Source organism: Coenobita brevimanus, chromosome 84 (genome assembly GCF_032717465.1).
Source record: "Coenobita brevimanus isolate Jiangsu-jjx chromosome 84, ASM3271746v2, whole genome shotgun sequence".
NCBI lineage: Eukaryota > Metazoa > Arthropoda > Malacostraca > Decapoda > Coenobitidae > Coenobita > Coenobita brevimanus.
In genome coordinates, this window is record NC_137037.1 from 28,550,359 (window position 1) to 28,556,026 (window position 5,668).

A 5,668-nucleotide genomic window follows, 5' to 3' on the forward strand; every position below is an offset into this window, starting at 1 on the left:
TACATGCCAATTTTTACCCACGACTCTTGAAAAATATGGTCACAGTGAACTATTTTATTTTAAACTGTTTTAAAACGGCACTGGCACTGGCCGCGGAATTATGTTAGACCGTTTTAAAACGGCACTGGCACGCGGCAGATTAAGATCATAGCTCCTCCTCCCTTTCCTAAATTTCTGTCTCTTCTCCGTATATTGTATTCCTCAAATTTTAGGGTATCGTTTGATATCTTTGGGGTTAATTTTGTTTCAGTTAGGCAGATAATGTGTGGTTCCTTTTCTTTGATATAGTCTTCTATCTCTAATAATTTAGACACCATTCCATCTACATTTGAGTACATCAACCTAACCTCCTTGATTACATACTAGCCATGACTTAAGTCTACTGCCTTCCTCCTTTCTGTTCCCTGTTGGTTATGTACCACTTTCTTACCTGCAGTCCAATTTCATTGTAAAAAAAAGTACTCTTCTCTTCTTCTGATCTTCCCTCATTCTTTGTTTTTACCTCCTCCCTCTTCTCTTTTAGTATTCCCAATTCCTCTTTGTGTGTGTTTGTGTGTGTGTGTGTGTGTGTGTGTGAGTAGAGATGACGGTGGGCAGTAATAGTATGAACAATTAGCCCACCAGTTACATATAACGAAGGGCATAAAGATGATGAAAAGGAGATTGCTAAAAAACTCAACTTCCTTTGCGTCGGTATTTACAGATGAAAATACAGACTCCATTCCTCCCACTTTTCCTGTTGTCCTAGAAAAATGTTGCAAAATCAGCATTATCACTGATGGTGAGAATGATGTTCGACTTGCTAATTGTAAACTTAAAGTGAATAAGACAAAGGTGCAAGATAAAACATTTTCCCATGTTCTAAAGGATGCAGTGAATGAAGAATATAAGCCATTAACTGAGATACTCAATAAAAAATTAAAAATAGCAAGGTTCCTCATGAATGAAAACAAGCAAATGTAACTCAGTTATTTTGAAAATGCAACAAATTGCAACAGGATAATTATTGACTGATAAGCTTAACGTCAGTGGTGTGCAACTTGTTGGAAACTATTGTCAGATCAAGGTTGTTAATCACTCACAGATGAATAATCTCAGCAGCGATTCACATAACCGTTCTGAGAATAATTGCTCTTGCCTTATAAATCTCTTGGATTTCTTCTGTGATACATTCGTTATTTATAATGAGTCCAGATCCGCTGACACTCTCTATTTGGATTTTCAAAAAAAAAAAAAAAAAATGCTTGATAGTGTTCCTCATAAAAGACTACTTCAGAATTTGAAGGGGCACGGGTTCAGAGGCAATAATGTTCTGGTGGATCGACAATTGGCTTACAGGACGTAAACAGAGAGTTGTAACAAATGGCAGAGTCAAACTGGAATAATGTTACACGCAGAGTGCCATATGGTTCAGTATTGGTCTATATTTTGTTTTTATTATATACAAGTGTTATGAATGGTGGTTTCTTTTGTATTATGCCAAATTTGCTGATGATACTAAAGTTGGAAACAGAACAGATACATCTTTCCAGGCGCAGGCAATTCAGAGTGACGATCAATTGTTTAATTGGGCCCAGACAAGGCAGATGGATTTTAATATTTGTAAATGCAAAATGCTAAACATTGGAAATAAAATTGAAAAAGCTAGTTACACAATGAACAATATTTAGTTAGATAATGTCAGTCATGGACACGAATTATTGGGAATTACAGGAACAAAGTAAACTTAGTCCGTTAAGAAAGCTAACATACTAATAGGATTCATTGGTAAAGCATTCGAATATAAATCAGAAGACTTCATCCTCAATTGTATAATTCGCTAGTTTCCCCACAGTTAGATTATTGTGTCCAATTATGGTCTGCTAATTGCAAGAAATATATAGAGGAACTTGAGAGAGTGCAACGAAGGGTGACAAAGATGATCTAGGTTGAGACATGAAACACACGAATAGCGTTTAGAAGCCCTCAATATTTTTACGTTAGGTAAAGGAAAGTTACGAGGAGATTTAAAGTATCCAAATAGGCAAAGGACACAATAATATAGATACCGATGAAAAATATTTCACAGCTAATGGCTCAAATTATGCTATAGGTACTGTGATACAGTACTAACCGCGATTGGATAAGATCTGTCGTCAAACCTCCAGCTAAGTATGTTTACTCCTGAATAATACATTTCTGTAGTGTGTATAACTATTTCTTCAAAGCCTGGATGATACAACCTGCAGAATAACACTGATAAATATTGTTGATTTAATGTTACCTGACTTTTCAGACAGACCGTGTAAAATTCGATTTCCTTTCCATCTTTTCTATGTTTTTTCCATGAGAACTTATTTATGCTGCCAGCTACTTCCTGCCAGCTTCGGCTGGAGAGTTTTGTGGGTAGGTGGATGGAGTCTTCCTGCTGTTCTAGCCTTGTCTGTAACTGATAGTAAGGTTTTGTTACTTATAACCTTCTCTGCACTAAGCATCAACAGGTCTGTTGTTGTTTTCTTTCTTGTGTACTCCTTTGTACTAAGTACTTAATAATGGTGCTGAAACTATGTAGATATTCAGTTAAGAATATATAAATGTAAATGTTGTCATGGTCTGTCACTGCTGTCCTTAAAATGTAGAGGAAAATATAGTTAGCTTATATAACATCTTCGGGAATTCTAGATGGGGACGAAACGTTAATAACTAGCTACTTTAACTCGCCAATAGTTACCCGGCATACAGTCACTGGTAGGAGTAATGACGTGACAAACGGATGACGGATTTAACTGAGAATACCTTGTATCAGTGTGCCACAGGACCGACAAAAGAGGGGTAATATCTTACAAATTATCGTATTACCACAGACGGAAATTCGATATCAACCCTAATTGTTGGTGAACACTTAGTTTCAGGCGACCATTAATTTCATAAGAGTTGCAGTGAACCTTTAACATACAAAAAAAGTGAAACAAAGGCGCCACACTGTATAAACGCGATTTTGATGGCCTTAGTAACGCCCTTACTTCACTATCTGAACGTCTAGATAGATTGAACGATGAAAATGGCATGGGCAAAATTTTAGCACATACAGTACTCACGTCTGCTCAAAGCAAAGCATGTACCGATCATACAAGTTAGGAAAAAGGCTAGCACAAACCAGTGTGGTTTAAAGCAGATACTAGCCGAGGAATAAAAAAAAAAAATCACCTCCATACTTTACTTAGAAGTTGCGCTAGCGAGTATGTTACGAAGCAATACAACTCTACTGGAAGGAAAGTTAAACGGATCCCAGAGAGACTACATTCCACTTCCTTACGACCTGTAAACCTATCTGTTAAAGTAAAGAAGATAGAAAGGATTTTAAGTTTCAAAAACAGAAAATTCGTACATCGGCCATCTTGGATTCTATCACAACGTATTAAGTAATATGCATATTAGCAGTACAGTACTGACAAAAACTTAAATTGCTTAAATGAATAGTAATGAAATGAATAGTAACAAATCCCTCGTCCAGACAGTATTTACTCTAGAATATTTTAAAAATGTAGCAGAAGTAATGTGTGATCCCCATACATTTAGTTTTAATAAATGTCTACAAGGAAAGTGACCAGAAGATTGGAGACTAGCCAACGTAACTCCTTTACATGAAAAAGACAGTAGAGATGAACCAGGTATCTACAGGCGAATTAGCTTCAACCTCTGTCATGGGAAAAAATCATTGAATCATTAATAATACCACGTTGAGTACACCGCTTCCCGTCCGATCAGCGAAGTTAAGCAACGTTGGGTCTGGTTATTACTTGGATGGGTGACCGCCTGGGAACACCAGATGCTGTTGGCATCCCTACGTGTCAAGTGGGGTTGGTGGAGGATTAGTGCCCCTCCCTGTAAAACAATTAACTCTAAGCCGTTGGCCACCCCGTTTGGGATACATGGCGTCTGGCAATGAATGAAAATGAAAAAATTAATAATAGATAGGACTGTTTATTTCCTAGAATCTAATAACGTTATCAACAACAGTAAGCATGGCTTTTGGTCTCGGAGATCATGTCTCACAAATCTAGTCAGGTTTATGATGAGCGTACTACAATTAATCACAGTACCAGGTGCTTAGATATAATCATCTTGTATTACCAGAAAGCCTTTGGCGAAGTGCCATATAGTAAATGAATGAGAAAGGTAAAATTACTAGGAATTGACGGAAACATGCTGAGATGAATAGGTGGCTGACTAAGTGACAGAAAACAATGTGTTGTAACAGTTGGAGACGAGTCAGATTTGGTCTCCGTGACTAGTGGTGTTCCTGAGGGACCACAGTTGAGACCAGTTTAGTTCATAATATACTTTAAGGATATTGATGGTCATTTATAAATTCTCGGATGAAAGAAAAAATCGGCAATACTGTGTTAACTGAAAACGACAGAAATAGTCTTCAAAATGACCTTAAAGAAATTGCTGAATGGTCAATAAAAATGACAAATGCCCTTCAGTGTAAGTAAATGCCACGTACTGCAATGTGGGACAAAATTATAATGTACAGTTTTGAAATGCAAGGCCGCATAATTTAATTAGAAAGTCCTTACAAATTGATGATTTAGGAATAATAATTTCAGACAAGTGAAGGCGTCCATGGGATGGAACGGTGGTCATCAGAGCAAGGTGGCCACCATCTTAACAACTTCAACACATCTACTTTCAAGACAAGATGGTGGTCACCTCGTGCCTTGAAATTTTTGCCAACTTATAACCCCGAAACAGCTTCTGCAACACCTAGCGGTCAAATTTGTCAACACTTCCATAAATGTCCCTTTGTGCCAACCTAATAGTCCAAATCCAAACAGGATTCGTCCATAAATAAGGATTTTTTCCACCCCTTTACTGGTGATTTTTGCAGGAATTTTTGTTATCTTTCAAAATATAATATTCTAAGCACATTCCGCCACCTAGTGACCTGAATTTATTTAGACATTTCCCGTATGTGCCAAGCCAAGAGGAATATCCACTTAAAATCTGAGCAAAATTAGTCCACAAATAAGGATTTCATCCCACTTTTAGTGGTGATTCTTTAATTTATCTTAGCAAACTCTCAAAATATATCAGCTTTTTGCCCCACCCTGTGGCCTAATTATTTACTTTTGACATTTTTCATCAGTGCCAAGCTCAGAGTAATCTTCAGTCAAAATTGGTCATTAAATAAGGATATTACCCCACTTTTACCAGTGATTTTTTGTTTTTTTCAGAGTTTTACCAGACCTTAAAAATATCGCAGCTTATAGCTGCCTGGTGGCCTGAATGTTTTACTTTTGACGTTTCTTCTTCAGTACCAAGCTCAGAGCAATGTCCAATTTAAATCTTAGCAAAAATGGTCTGTAAAGAATGATTTCATCTCACTTTTACCTCCTATGCAGAATTTTTACACGCTCATATAGCAAGATGGAAATTTTACTTAATCATATATTACTAGATGTGAATGAATCAATGAACCCAAAAAAATGGAGAGCTTTTTATGTAGATATGGTAGAAAAGTGACCAAAAAAGGACGTGGCCACTCGTCTCGTTCGCTCCGGTGAACAATGATCTCTAATTTTCCAGTCTGTGTATCCTTGCCTCGAAAAAAACAACAACAAAGTCCTAAGATTCACCGAAAAGCATTTTACCTTTAAACGCAAAATATTTTGATCCCGCTATA

At 37.0% G+C, this 5,668-nt stretch overlaps 1 pseudogene; it reads left to right on the top strand.

Moving 5' to 3' along the window:
* The first annotated feature begins 3,701 nt into the window (after positions 1–3,701).
* LOC145410241 (5S ribosomal RNA) lies at positions 3,702–3,820 on the top strand (annotated as a pseudogene).
* Positions 3,821–5,668: the final 1,848 nt, after the last annotated feature.